Source organism: Crinia signifera, chromosome 5 (genome assembly GCF_055691185.1).
Source record: "Crinia signifera chromosome 5, ASM5569118v1, whole genome shotgun sequence".
NCBI classification, from domain to species: Eukaryota; Metazoa; Chordata; class Amphibia; order Anura; family Myobatrachidae; genus Crinia; species Crinia signifera.
Window position 1 is genome coordinate 82798497 of NC_139221.1, and position 16884 is coordinate 82815380.

A 16884-nucleotide genomic window follows, 5' to 3' on the forward strand; every position below is an offset into this window, starting at 1 on the left:
ATGTCAGTCCCTAACAACATAAAGCAAAGAAAAAGGAAGGGTGAAACCGCGCTTTAACTAAAATATGCAACAGGTGTAGGTAAAAATACAAATATTTATTATTATAAAATGAATGAATATACTGTAAAATAGCGGGATTACATATCCCATAAAAACATAGATACCATATGCGTAATGCGTGAGATAATAGTCACCCACAATATGCTGCACAGTCCTGAGTCCGTTCCTAGATTGCCTCTGTAGTATTGTCCCGATTCACTTGGTTAGGAGAGTGGTGATCTCCACTCCAGGGAGCTCCTTGTTGTTGGATAGGTGCTCTACCTGGGATTAGGTGGTGGGGACCAGGGAGCGCCGGATGTTGTTTGGTGCTCTACCTGGTATTGGATGTTGTTGCCCCAAATTGCAAGCTGTTGGTAGTGGGAACCAGGGAGCGCCAGATGTTGTTTGGTGCTCTACCTGGTGTTTAGATGTTGTTGCCCCAAATTGCAAGCTGTGGGATGAGTTTCCGAGGCTGGTCCGGTCACAGGATTAAAGTGGTGTCTGCAGGTGGGCTGTGGGTGTCCTTAGGTCTCATTCACCAACGCGTTTCGCTGTGTAAGCTTTATCAATCACCTTGATAAAGCTTACACAGCGAAACGCGTCGGTGAATGAGACCTAAGGACACCCACAGCCCACCTGCAGACCCCACTTTAATCCTGTGACCGGACCAGCCTCGGAAACTCATCCCACAGCTTGCAATTTGGGGCAACAACATCTAAACACCAGGTAGAGCACCAAACAACATCCGGCGCTCCCTGGTCCCCACTACCAACAGCTTGCAATTTGGGGCAACAACATCCAATACCAGGTAGAGCACCAAACAACAACCCTCGCTCCCTGGTCCCCACCACCTAATCCCAGGTAGAGCACCTATCCAACAACAAGAAGCTCCCTGGAGTGGAGATCACCACTCTCCTAACCAAGTGAATCGGGACAAAACTACAGAGGCAATCTAGGAACGGACTCAGGACTGTGCAGCATATTGTGGGTGACTATTATCTCATGCATTACGCATATGGTATCTATGTTTTTATGGGATATGTAATCCCGCTATTTTACAGTATATTCATTCATTTTATAATAATAAATATTTGTATTTTTACCTACACCTGTTGCATATTTTAGTTAAAGCGCAGTTTCACCCTCCCTTTTTCTTTGCTTTATGTGCATGAGCATGCACATGAGGGAAAAGTGTACAGCTGTCTTCTGGCTAGTGTAGGCAGGAGGAAGAACTGGGGCAAATAATGTGGATTTTTTTTCTATGAGGGCCAATTTATACTATGTCTTTTTCCTGTGGGGACCAACGTATTTCTGTCTGTGAGTGAGTGTGTGTGTGTGTGTGTGTGGGTGTGGGTGTGGGTGTGTGCATGTTAGTCTGTGGAGACTAATGTGTATGTGTTTTTTTTCCTGCAAGGGACTTTTTTTTACTTCTTTTTTTTTTTCTGTGGGGAAAATGGTTGTGTCCTTTTGGGGACAATGTATATATTTTTCTGTGTGTGTGTGTGTGTGGGGGGGGGATGTGTGTGTTTTGTTAACTATGGGAGACAATCTGTCGGGGCCAATGGCCCTTATTCTGATTGACTTGCAAATTCTGCAGTCTTGCAAGTCCATCAGTCGCCGCCTGCACAAATGCCCGACCCCTCACACAGCACAACTACCCGCAAGCATGTGAATGGATGATTTGCAAAATCATCCATTCGCAGCCCTGTGTACGGGCACAAAATCATTTGATGGTCACCTACCATCGAATGATTTTTCAAGTGCTCGCAAATCTAAGACACCTCTTTGGTGTCTTACATCTGCGAGTGCCTGTATGGGAGGTGGGCGGGCAGCTGACATCCACTGGTGAACCTGAATAAGGTCCGATATGTGTGCATTTTTTCCTGTGGGGGCTAATATGTGTGTTTTTACCTTGTGAGGTCAATCTGTGTGTTTTTTAGTAATTATAATTTAGCTGATTATCTGGACAGTTATTACTCTTTATCACCCTCGCATTTATCCATTTTTAAGGTTTAATACGTCTAACCCAGAATGTCTTTTTCTACCCAATAATTTAAAATATTGTAATCTGCATGTCTATCTTTATGTATAAGAAGAGCACAACCCAACATTCATTTCTGTTATATCGTACTGTAGTGTGCTGATCAATTTTATAATTCTGATACACCAAAGAGACTTGTGGGAGGAAAAAAATTCACAGGAAAATGAGTTGTCATTTGTGATGTTCTCTCAAAGTGAATTTTAAACAGCAAGTCAGATTAGTTACCGAAATATGTATTTAATTTAGAAACACTAAAACTATTATTATATGTTCATTTAGTATTAATTGACTGTTAAAAGTGCTCTTTTTGACATTTAATAAGCATTCACTTTAGAAATCAACTTGCCGCATAATTAACCTTGAAATTACACACTTAATAATGTAGAGAAATGGTTTTTGTGCATACGTATTAGAAATGTAAGAGGTGTTTCAAGATATCTAATTTTATAATTTAGCCAATTCAGATTTTCCAGTCATTGGCAAATGATAATTACTTTGCAAAAGAATTTAACAAAGACAGCATTTTTTTTCAATAGGTACTGTAACATATGAATAGTAAATACATTTACAACTGACATTTGTAAACAATGTAGGCCAGGCATTGCCAAACTATGGCCATCCAGCTTTTGTGAAACTACACATCCCTTGAAGAAGGCTCCATTGAGCTGAAACATGTTGGGACACATCCACTGAGACTGATCCAAGGCCAGCGTACCCTGCACCCACAACGGTGACAGCCCGGAAGACCACAAGGCTGAACGGGAGCCAGAACTGGAAGTCGCTTGAGAGATGGACCAATCGTGAGGAGAGGGTAAGTAGGAGGTTGGGAACAGAGAGAGAGGCAGGAGGGATCCCAGGCAGGCTGGTGGGACACAGCGTACACACCAGGGCCACTTGGCCAGGGCGACGTGGATCCCATCCCCTGTGAAGCAGTACCGCTGAAGGTGAGCCGTGATCGCAGCTCATCGCTTGCGGCGATCTGACGGCTCCAGGTACAAGGGAGTACTGGCATACCCTAAGCTGCACCATCTACCCCCTCCTCCGAAAACCGGCACGCAACTAACGGCACATAAGAAAGGGGTACCTGAAGACCGCAATGTGTATAGTTGACTAGCGGGACGCCGCACTCAGATACATCTCGTAGACTATAGAAAGACCAATATTTATTTTCACAAAATGAAAACATTTGGACTTGCTTCATCTATTTCCAGCAGATCAGGAGACACCCCCCCCCCTTTTTGGCAAGACAGGCTGAGAGCCCGATGCGCAAAGTTGGGGATACTGTACAGTGTTTAAAATCTGAAAATAATAGGGCTGCTCACAATTGCAATACTACTGATTGTTAATTGCATCCATGTATGCAACCAATCCCTTTTTAATGAGTAAAATTATTGAAACTTACATTTGTGTCAGAAAATCATTATATAGATCCAGTAAATAAGTTTGGGTAGACAAACTAGACACATAGGGACAGAGCACAGCACAAACCAATTTTTTTTAAAACTAATATGTTTAAACTACACATCCCAGCATGCCTTGCCATAGTTTTAGCATTCCCTAATAGCAAAACTGTGGCAAGGGATGATGGGACTAGAGGGCCATAGTTTGGACATGCCTGATGTAGGCCATGGAAACTGCATATGTCTGAGACTGTGATGTTTTTAAGTGTGGGAATAGAATAAGGTTTCACCTCTTAGTCCATTGGGAGGTTTGCAACGAGCAACAGAATGTGTGTGTGTATAGGTTGCAAACTTCTTGACAACACACTGCCTGCAGGGACAGAGAAATATATAAACCATTTCCGTGCCAATGGCAGAGTAAGTCTGCACATGCCCATTGGCATGGACATCAGTGTTGTGAAGGTGCAGAACTAAAGATAGGTATGATGACATTTAGCCCCCTGTTCATGGACCCATCCATTGCAGGCATTTCTTCTTTTTAGAGGAAGAGGTGATAATATTACAGTCCAGCCCCATCCCCAAAGTGACATGCTGAGTCTCCAGTCTGGCTGTCTCCCTGAAAGGAGAAATAAAATTCTGACTATGACTACATAGTTCTGACTATAGCAGGCACAATTCTTAAGCAAATACTGTAGATGACATTTCTTGAAGGCCTGTTCCAGTATAAATAGCCATACAAGGATGTATTTCCAGATCAATTACACTTCAGAAAAGTTTGTACTGACAGACATTCACAGGGAGTCTGAAGAAGTCGTCTGTTCAGCTTTCTCTCTAAAAGCGGAGAATAGAGTGTCTTCAAATGGCTATAGCAGCTGAAGTGGGTAGAAATTTCCTGGTTACACTATGTTGTACACCACACACTAGGCCTTGAATGAAAAGTCTAAGTTATTTCAATTTCACTAATTGCTTTTCATGCAGCTTTAATTATGGATTACAAAGGGTAGTTATAAAACAATGATCAATTAATTTATTTACTGACATTCCAAGTCCTCTAACAGGTCTTAGAACAGGTCTTCACAGCTCTAATCTAGCCTCAATTACTTGGCCCACAAATTTCACATGGGTACTGCGCAGACACTATATGGCCGTATGGCTCAGCCCTTAATATTTGAATTTTAGATTTTCCCAAAAAATTTTTTTTAACTACATTTGCTCAACAGAGTGTGTGGAGAGGTGTGGTGGCACAGGTAATTATTCAAGGCATGGCAGGATGTGTACCCCCTTAATCATATTAATGTTACAAAACAAAGTATTTTCATAAAGAAAGAACTTGTTCTACTGAGGTAGATAGTTACATAGAACAATAAATATTCCAACACTTGGTTGGAAACCAGAGCACTTGGTACTCACGAGTCACTGCCTTAAACAGCAGCTGCTAACAAAGAAACCAAATAGTAGCAGCGCTTAAATAATAGAAAGGGTGAATCAATTGAATTAAAATAAAAATGTTAATAAAACATTAGCAACAATATAAACCTATGAATAATATAGCAATAGCAGCAAAGTTTCCAGATTTTTTGAATAAATTAATTGACCCAAAATATATAACCTGCAGTGTCCACAGTGATAGTAGTCCCAATCTTTAATGGAGTCCACACAATGTAAGTTTTCCTGGAAGCTGCTGAGGGAGTAGCCGTTTAGATGCCTTCAGCCCACCTCCAACCTTGCAGCAGAATGTGTTTGTTAGTCCCAGTTGCCAATGGTAGCAGCGCTGCCTATACATATGCCCACACCAGGTGGCGATGGTAGTAGCGCTGCCTATACGTATGCCCACATCAGTTGCTGATGGTAGTAAGACTGCCTATACATATGCCCACACCAGTTGCCGACAATAGTAGCGCTGCCTATATAGATGAGGCCATTCTCTTTGTAGCCACCAGATCGCCATCTACAGGTTTCTGGTGGCGATCAGATGGATGAAGAGTGGGCATGCAAGCATTTTGTGCATCCATTGATGAGAATGGGGTGCAAGAGTGCCTGGCGCATGGCTCAATCTGGCAGATGGCGTTAGTCACGATGGGAGCCGCTCTGATGAGAGCAGCCCAATCTGTACATATGCCTACACCAGTTGCCGATGGCAGTAGCACTGCCTATATGTATGCCCACATCAGACAGTGAAATATAAAAATATTAAGAAATAAAGAATAATCCATTATCCAAAATACTTCTGGTCCCCAGCATTTTGGATAAGGTACTGTATACTCAACCTGTACAAACTATAATATCTGGGTATTGTACTAGTATAGTAAGTCTAGTCTACACACACACTAAAACAATAAATCTCCATAAACGAGAAAAAATAACAATAAAATTGCAACTTCTCTTATAATGAAATCTGTGTTGGAACTTGAAAGGCATCTTAGATCCTAGAGATAAATAAAAACTCACAATAGTGTGATAACATCATAAAGTATCTTATTCTAAAACTCTTATTTCACGACTTCCAGGGCTGTCAAAAGCTGTAACTGTGGTGATTTTCAGACACAAGAAACCCCCTAGGTGTTGTGCTTACTTCAACAAAAGCTTTACGCAATCGTTTTATCTGGAGTTTCTTTTGGAAGTACTGACGAAAATACTTTGTTGACAAGAAATCCATTCCATTTATAACAATGCAAGAATATTTGTAAAAAAAACGTATTATTTTCAATACTTTTAATATATCAATAACATACCTAACCAATATAAAATTAATGCACGCAATAAACTAATGACCACACAGTTTTAAACGTGCGATCATAACAAATAAAGACTTAAATATGCATGGTATGAGGAATCAAAGGATCCAGATATTCCTCTTTTTATTTTTAACTCCGATATGCTGGAATTATTATTAGAATTACTGGTCTCCATATTTTTGCAATCTACTGTACTGTAAGGTTTAATGTCTGGTGATCACACTGACTAGCTTTAATTGGGGCATTTAATGCAAACCCCCCCCCCCCCCCCCCCATAGTCATTTTAAAGTACTGTGTATGCAATTGACAAGGATTACTTTTTGCTCTGTAGTGAAGTACTGTGGTACTTCCAAAGTGCATGATACATGTGTCTAACAGTGCCCAGCATCCACCAGTGTGTTTCATGAACAGTATTGAGGTGTTTTTTTTCCAGCTTTTTCTTATACATAGAAAATATCATTGCTTATTCACTCCAGTGGATCCTTCCTCTCTTCTACAAATAACACATACCTATGAAGTTATTGGTAGGCTTATCAGATTCCCAAATGTAAACAGATTCTCTTTATCTTGAAAGGTCAAATATGCTGTAATTATTATCCTTTTGACTGCCACTTCCAAACACCATCCCTTTAGCCCAGAGGTTCCCAAACTTCTTTGAATTATTTTCCTAGAGTATCAGAAATCTTTTCATGGCACCTCTAGGCCAAAAGTTTCTTATTTAGAAATTTATAAAAAAATATGGTTCTTGTGTATTATCATTGCGCCAGGCTACGCTACGTTTTCAGCGTAGGCTAAGCTACGTTGTCAGTGTAGCTCAATGGCTGCTTAGTGTAGTCAGTGTAGTGACTCTGCAGCAGCCCTGCATATCCAGCGTAGTGTTCCCGTTAGGCAGCAAGTCACGGCACTGTCCTGGGAGCTTCAGCTCTCTCCCCGGCGTCCCTAGCAAGCCTAGTGAGCACCTCTTACACAGCACCGGTAACCACTAGATCCCCTGTGCTGGCGGACGGCGGCGGTGGGGATCATGCGGGCGCAGGCGGAGAGGCGCTCCATCTGTCTGATGGAGCGTCTGGCTGCACTCACCACACTTTATAAAATCAACTCCACGCCGACGTGGATAGTGGGGGTATGAACAAGTCTGGAGGACGAGTACCTCGTCCGCTTGCCACGCTTCGGGCTGGCATGGATAGTGGGGGTGTTTCAGGAACACAATCACACCTGTCATGTCAGGCAGGTTAAAATGCTAAATGGTTCACACACAATGTAATAAGCGCTGACTGACTACGCTAACTGCGTAATGCTGACTGAGTACGCTAACTACGTTAGCTCCGGCTAGCCATGAACGGGCGGGAACAGATACTGACATGGACGCCTGACTGACTACACTAACTACTTAAGCGGCCGTGGGAACATGCTCTATTGACTACACTAACTACTTAAGCGAGCAGTGGGAACACGACGCTGATTCTGACAGGGACGCTGACTATGCTGGTCACAGGAACACTTCTCTGATTCTGACAGGGACGCTAACTACGTAATGGGTGCCGTGCTATTACACAAGTACCAAAAATATATACAGTATATATTAAAAGTAAAAAAAAATTATATGTCATTCTTGGGTTTAATTATGTTATGAGATCGTATTTGCTTCTGTTTGATCACATATTTTAGGATTGGTAGCCACTAGCACTGTTTTTGTGTATTATAACAACCATAAATAATTAGAATTGATCCTGGACCACCATTCCACTGCAAGTGTCCTGAGGCACCCCAGGGTGTCACAGCACACAGGGTGGGAACCACTGCTTTAGCCTATCTAAGTAAAAACATTTTTTTTAAATAAACTACTGCACACCAAAGATGTATATATAGTAACACTGTAGGGGAACTGGATGCCTTTTCCTGGGGTAGAAGGCAGCAAGCAGCAGCTGAAAAATCATATAAGTCCAGTCTTTGGGGTGCAACTGGCCGCAACCAGTTTTATTAAGCAGAAAATAAAATAAACATCAAAAGAAAATACCTTGCCTGTCCAGCACTAACTAAACACAAGATATTCTTAACTGTCTCTAAACAAAACACAACGTTTTCCAGTCACTACTGGATGGCTCACTTGCAAAAGAAAGCTTGTTTCTCTCACAGAGATTCTGCAGCCTCCACTGGCAGTCTGCCCATGCTGATCAGTCTAGCAGCTCCATCAGGCCCTCCCACAGCTGCAAGCCCTGACTAGCCCTCTGTGAGGCCAAACACCTGAACTGGGCCTTTACTCAGCTTTATCAAAAAGAAACACTCTTATGGAAATTTTCCTGTTTCTAAAATGTGTAAAGGTGCCTATACACGTTACAATTATTGTATACAATATTGTATACAATATCGCATCTCATCGCATCTCGGTTTTGCAATGAGATGAGATCTAGTATAAAAAGTATGTGCTGCACATACTTTTTGAACTAGATCTCATCTCATCGCATCTCATCGCAAAACCGAGATGCAATGAGATTCGATATTGTATACAATAATTGTAAACACATATACATACATATACATACAATAGCTGGAGTTCCCGATTCTGGGGCAGCATGCGGCCAACGTTGCTCTTGCGCTTGACAAAGAGGTTTTGTCAACCTCAACCATGGTGCCAGGCCCGCCAATTTGCTGGTGAGGCTGTGACAGGAGGTCAATGGTTCAGGCCTCCTGCATTAAATTACTGTACTGGACAGTGGTTGACTGGGATATGGAGAGATGGCGCTGGCAATACTTTATGCTGGTCATCTCCTCTGCCCAGCAGAATACAAATCGTATGCGAGTGACGAAGGTCAGGTGGCACCCTCTGAACCACTGTGCTGCCCTCAGACTGACCTTTTTGGCACAGCTGCTGATATGGCAGCGCCACATCTCCTCCCTCACACTGAGCCTCATTGGGTGTCCATTGGGGCAGGTCTGGGTCTAGGGTAAGACATTGTGGTCCTGCAAAAAAGCCACCGCCTCCTCCTCAGTCTGAGGTAGATTGAAGATAGTCAGCTTCTCCATTACTGATATACGTCTGTCTCTCTCACGGAATCAAACAGCTGACTGACTACGCTACCTGCATACCGCTCAATCTACCAGCTGACTGACTACACAACAGCTGACTGACTACGCTAACTGCGTACCGCTCAATCTACCAGCTGACTGACTTAGCTGCGAGAACTAGATCCTGTTTCTGACAGGGAAGCTAATTTTGACTACTATTCTGATGCTAGAACTAGACGCTAGACACTTTTCAGTAAATACGATGACTACGCTAGTCGCGAGAACAGTACTGCCTACACTGACTACACTACGCTACTTCTGACTGACTACGCTGATAACGTAGATTACAGAAGTAAGGAAGCTGGCGAGCTGGCAGGATTAAAACAGGCGCTATGCTGATAACGTAACTTTGAGAAGTAAGGCAGTCTGGCAAGCTATCAAGATTCAAACACAGAATCTTGGTAGCTTTCCGCCATGAAACTAAACAAGTACCCAAAAATATATTTAAATATTAAATGCACAGTATAAATAACATTAGTTTTTCAGCAATTTATGTTGGAGTGCAGCACATTATGCATCTCCTGATAAATTCTGTGCTGCTGTGAGAGCGAGAGAGAGAGAGAGAGAGAGAAAGAGAGAGAGAGAGAGAGAGATGCAACCCTGAATTTTGCTCCGTTCAGAGATTATCGGCAATCGGTGTATCGATGTGAGTCGCACTCAACATAAGTTATGATGGGCTTGTCTCGGTGGGTGTGATTAGTGATCTTGGTAATCGGAATAAGCATAAAGTAAATGTTTTTTCAATTAATTAAAAATTAACAGTAATTCATTTCGATTTCACATTTTTTTAGTTGCCTCGGCTATGTTTTAATACGCTCGTATGTAAACTGTGGATTTGTATAGAAAGACAGAAGACATTTTTCACTTTTATGTGATAGATGGATGGATGGATGGATGGATAGCTGCCAACACATAACTATTTTCTATTTTGAACTGTTGTCATGGCATTAGGAGGATTGAGGTTCAGGTCTGGAACACGTGGACTAATAATATTAGCTAAAGTTGGATTATAGAAGTAAATATGTTGACCATAGCAACCAATCTGACCCTACAGTATCTATCATTTACCTAGCAACTGCTAGAAAATACTAGCTAGAATCTGATTGGTTGCTGATGGCAACATCTCAACTTCTATAAACCCGCACTTTAGTATATATACTTCCTGGAATGTGCGAGAAACTGGCTGGCCTTATGCTGCTATTCTTCCTATTCACCACTGGTGTCACTAGAGAGAGACTGGTGCCACAGAGTGGTTCTGGTTGATAGATCTACAGGGTGACATTTAATAGGATGCGGTTTTTAGTAAGGTTTTGAAACTGCACGATATCGCATCTTACCGCACGGACACCCCTGACCGCAGGTACCACTGCCGCACGGACACCCCTGACCGCCGGTACCACTGCCGCACGGACACCCCTGACCGCTCCAGCAAGTTTTTTCCACAGCTCGCTGGGGGTGAGGGGCGAACTGCCGCCCTCCAGGTGCCGGCGCCCTAGGCAAGTGCCTAGAGCTGCCTAGTGGTGGCGCCGGCCCTGTGCATCATTCACCCTATCTAAAGGGGTCAGGGCCTTGGAAAGGTTGTGAGGAGAGCAAGATGGTGAGGAGAGCAGGAAAGAGAGGCAGAGACAGCTGCAGTGTATGTATGGAGCCATGTACGCTTTTCCTACGAGAAAAACTATGCCCTTGTCAGAGACATTGTCCCACTTTTTTATAGGACCCTAGCAAAGGATAATCAGCGCACTAATACTAATATGGTGCGGAAGCACCAAATGTGGGAACACATTACTGCTGCAGTTTTCTTTTTTAAAAACATCTTAAAATTATGATTATTCATGATTTTTCGGAAACGCAGGTTTTGAGGAATAATACATAATAATTTTGGGACATGTTGTCAAGTAGTTGAGATCAATTCACACATCTGATTATGCATGCTGGTTACAAATGTCCATAATGCAGGGGCAAACGCAGGATTTTCAGAAGGGGGTTTCCAGAGGGGTGGAGTAAAGCATGGAGATGGACACTTAGGTGACCCAGTATATGCTGGGTCAGTTAAAGTATTATAGATAGACCAAATGTATATAAATAATAATAATAATAATAATAATAAAATATATATATATATATATATATATATATACACACACACATAAATATAACAGCAGTGTAGACCCCTGGGCATATCAATGTATTGGGGGCCCTACCGATCCTCCAGCAGTAGGGGTGGGGGAAGCTTTGATGTCCCGCGTATGGTAGGAGGCATTATATCAACCGCTCAGCATGTAGGGCCTGGATCAGTAATTTCCACTTATTACCCCTTTACTGTACAGATGGTGGGAGATGCGGTGGGAGAAGGGGGCATTGGACTGAATGAAGGGGCCCTGATATATAACTTCCAGAGTTGTACAGAATGTTTAATATGCAGAGGAGGGGTGTATAGTGGACTGTGCTTATTATTCATAATTTTCTGGAGGGAGGACAGCTTGCTTGATGGCAGATATCTCCAGTTCCCGGAAATAGATTTCTTAGATTTTAATGGAATTAAAAACAAGAGAATCCCACCTACCAAATGCTATTGGGCAATAGGGGATCAGAGTTCAGGAGGCAGAGCAATCTGCCAACGAGTATATAAAACTATATACCAGGTGTGTGGAGCTGGAGCAGTAACCAGCTGCTGGAAGGCTGATATATCTGGTTCTGGGCAAAGTAGAGACAAGCTACTAGTGTCCATCAAAGTGGGAGAGTCCCAGATTTTGGAATATACCCTCAGAAAAACTCTATATCAGACAGAACCTGAAATATCTGACTGGGAAGAGCAATTAACAGGCTTGGATGGGGACCACTACTTTGAAATCAGATATCTCCGGTTCCCAAGGGCCGATTTTGTAAATTCTTGTACCCATGGAAAGAGGAGAACCTCAGATTTCAGCTCAGGGTCTTTAGACTCCTGGGGTAGTTTCTGGGTACTCAGAAACCCCCCTGTGTGCGCTACTGCAATGCATTGCATTTAAACAGTGTCATCCTATGTGTTCACAACTCCACGTCCTGCATCACAGAGTATGCAACAACTAAATGTGGATTAATAAGATGCTGGTGAGTTATTCCTAAAACAAATATACAAATACACTATAAATACTGTATGTAGCCATGACTTTTATAGTTTCCCAAAAATATAGCACAGCAGAGACACACCCCTACATTATTGTTTTTCCTAAACATTAGTATTGATCATAAATTCCAAAGACCCATGGTAAGGCATTGGATTTTGTAGGAACATGCACATAATACATTCCAAAGGTGTTTTTGTGGCCCAATTAGTTAGCATTATTGTGGCCAATGGTTTGCAGTTCACTTTTAATACTATAAAAATTAATTTAAAAAAATGCTATTAATTTTAAAGGTAGCCCATCAATATTAGTATACATCACATCATGTTAAACCATATGGTGATGTCAAAGTTTCCCTATTAAGCAGGGTTTGGAAGATGCATATCATAACATTCCTCCATAATTGCCCACTTGAGCATAGTCAAGAGTAGTGTGAACATATTTACCAAAGTCAACATATTCTCAGGGACATCCCAACAATGCCTCCAGGCACAAGTTCCCCCACAAAAGTATTGAGGATGGACATGAAATTATTCTTGAGACAGTGGAGACATTTGATCCTGTGGAGGAAACAACACAAGCATCCATCACAGAAAGGCTACCAAGCATCATGGAACCACAACATACAGCAGTTACACAAGCAGCTCCTAGTGCTTATGATCCGGCCTCTTTAGACAGCTTCAAAAGCAAACATGTTGAGTTCATGTCCAATCAAACAAATCAAATGCAAAACATTCAAGGGTACCTACTAAATATGTGCAAGCAATTGCGCAAGGTAGCAAACACCACCCGCGTAACTGCCGGTACCAAGTGGTTGCATGGCTGTAACTATAGATAGTCGCCGATCTGAAATCAGTCAGGCCCTAAGGTCACAAACTGATTCCCGTAGTACACCGAATGAAAGTGTACAGATGGAGTAGTTCACATTGGAGCTGTTCCTGGCGGGTCTATCGCCATTTGCCAACTGCCACTACCCACCACCAGCCAACAGAAAGGGGCACTCCCGCTTCACGTCAGAGCCTTCCGCTGGTCTCAGCACCTCCCCCGCAGCCCCCCAGCTGCCCCCAGCTCCCCCAATCCCCTGCCTGTTTCCCTGAAGCAGAGATGGCAGGGAAGCCGCTCTCTGCCACCATGCTGACGGGATGTGCAAGCGTGTGAGATGCTTGCACATCCCCATCAGAAGGAGCAGCTGTCCGCCAGCCTGCGCCAGCTCAGGACATTTGGCGATCCTGCAGGCTGGCTAGGAGGCGCTCCATCTGTAGGAACACAAACATAAGCCATTATAGCCCAAACATATGCTTTAGTGTCCCTACACACCCACCTTACTGCCCAAACAGAAATATTCCTGGGCCTTCAACAATCAGCAGATTATCCAGTACTTCTATCAGTACGTCTTCAACTACTCTGCCACATCAGAGTGTGAGAATAGGGGTGGTGTGGGCAATGTTCCCTCTAATTTTACGAAGGCTGTGTGCGGTAAAAGATTTTGGTTGTGCAACTTTGGAAGGAAATTTAAATTTTTGTGCGTCACTTATATATAACTGGAAAATGACGTTCAGCATTTGTGTTAACTTTACTTCAAAATTATATTAACCCCTTCCCGACATTTGACGTACATTTACGTCATGGTCGGGAAGGACTTCCCGACACATGGCGTAAATGTACGTCATGAGTTCTAACTGTCACCGCGTCTATAGACGCGGTGACAGTTTGGAGATGTCTGCTGTCCCTGACAGCAGACATCCCCCCTCGCCGCCCAGAGGGGGCAGGGATGCCCCCCCCCGGTCGGCGATCGCTGTGATTGGCTGTTCAAATCTGAACAGCCATTCACAGCGTTTCCTGTGTTACCGGCGGCTAAGCCGCTCGGTAACACAGAAAACGGTGGTGATCGGTGCTGTTAAATACAGCACCGATCACCACCGATGAGCAGGAGCCCCCCCACCCACTCACCCGGCAGCCCAGCAGCCCGGCAGGTCCTCACTAGGGGAAGCGCTGAGCGCACGCAGCGCTCCCCCCTCCCGCCCCCCCCCCCCCCCCCCGCCAGGCTCAGCAGCAGCAGCAGCATGAGCTGCTGTAAAAGTAAAAAAAAGACACACTGAATTATATATATATATATATGTATATATATATATATGTGTGTATATGTGTGTATATAGACATATATATATGTGTATATATATATATATATATATATATATATATATATGTGTATATATATATATATATGTGTGTGTATATATATATATATATATATAGACACATATATATATGTCTATATATATATATATATACACATATATATATATATATATGTACACATATATATCTATCTATCTATCTATCTATCTATATATATATATATATATACCGTATATACTCGAGTATAAGTCGACCCGAATATAAGCCGAGGCACCTAATTTTACAACAAAAAAACTGGGAAAACTTATTGACTCAAGTGGGACCCTCACTCGAGTATAAGCCGAGGGGGGCTTTTTCAGCATAAAAAATGTTCTGAAAAAGTAGGCTTATACTCGAGTATATATGGTATATATATATATATATATATAGAGACAGATAGATAGAAAGATATTCCCGACATATGACGTATATATACGTCATGGTCGGGAGGTACTTCCCGACCGGAGACGTATATATACGTCATGGTTTTAACTGTCACCGCGTCTATAGACGCGGTGACAGTTTGGAGATGTCTGCTGTCCCTGATTCCCAATCAGCGATCGCTGTTATTGGCTGTTCAAATGTGAACAGCCAATCACAGCGTTTTCTGTGTTACCGGCGGCTAAGCCGCTCGGTAACACAGTGATCGGTGGTGATCGGTGCTGTTAAGTACAGCACCGATCACCACCGATCGCCAGCCCCCCCCCCTCCCACCCGGCAGCCCCCCCTCCCACCCACCCGGCTGCCGCAGTGCCAGCACCCCTCCCACCCCCCCACCAGCCGCAGCGCCAGCCCCCCTCCCAAAGCTGGTGAGCAAAATGGGGTCACATGTGGGGGGGTTCCACTGTATTGGTGCTTCGGGGGTCTTGCTAATGCGACATAGCACCCACCATTCATTCCACATTTTTTTACACAAAAATGCAGTTCTGGCTCAAAATTTTTCATTTTCACAAGGAATGAAGGAGACAAAGCACCCCAAAATCTGTGCCCCAATTTCTCCCGAGTATGGCAATGCCTCACATGTGACCAAAAAATATCAGTTGGGTGCATGGCAGGACTCAGAAGGGAAGGAGTGATATTTGGATTTTGCAGCACAGATTATAGAAACATAGAAACATAGAAACATAGAATTTGACGGCAGATAAGAACCACTTGGCCCATCTAGTCTGCCCCTTTTTTAAACATGTTACCTCAAACCATATTTGATCCTTATTTTTTTGTAAGGATATCAATATGCCTATCCCAAGCATGTTTAAATTGTACTACTGTATTTGCCTCTACCACCTCTGATGGGAGGCTATTCCACTTATCTACTACTCTTTCTGTGAAGTAATTCTTCCTCAAATTTCCCCTGAATCTTCCTCCCTCTAGTTTCAGTGCATGTCCTCGTGTTCTGCTGCTCCTCTTCCTGTGAAGAATGTCTCCCACCTGTACCTTGTTAAAACCCTTGATATATTTGAAAGTTTCTATCATGTCCCCCCTTTCTGGTTGAATGACCCCTGAAGCACCCATACAGTGGAACCCCCCCCACAAGTGACCCCATTTTGCAAACTACACCCTTCAGGGAATTCAACAAGGGGTATAGTGTACAATTCAAACCCCCAGGGGTTTCACCAATTTTGATACAACGGAGCTGTGAAAATGAAAAATTAAATTTATTTACACAAAAATGCAGTTCTGGCTCAAAATTTTTCATTTTCACAAGGAATGAAGGAGACAAAGCACCCCAAAATCTGTGCCCCAATTTCTCCCGAGTACGGCAATGCCTCACATGTGACCAAAAAATACCATTTGGGTGCATGGCAGGACTCAGAAGGGAAGGAGTGATTTTTGAATTTTGCAGCTCAGATTCTGGTGGAATTTTGGTGGGTGCTATGTCGCATTAGCAAGACCCCCAAAGCACCAATACAGTGGAAGCCCCCCACAAGTGACCCCATTTTGCAAACTACACCCCTCAGGGAATTCATCTAGGGGTATAGTGTACATTTCAAACCCCCAGGGGTTTCACCAATTTTGATACAACTGAGCTGTGAAAATGAAAAATTAAATTTTTTACACAAAAATGCAGGTCTGGCTCCAAATTTTTCATTTTCACAAGGAATGAAGGAGACAAAGCACCCCAAAATCTGTGCCCCAATTTCTCCCGAGTACGGCAATGCCTCACATGTGACCAAAAAATACCATTTGGGTGCATGGCAGGACTCAGAAGGGAAGGAGTGATTTTTGGATTTTGCAGCACAGATTCTGGTTGAATGACCCCTGAAGCACCCATACAGTGGAACCCCCCCACAAGTGACCCCATTTTGCAAACTACACCCTAT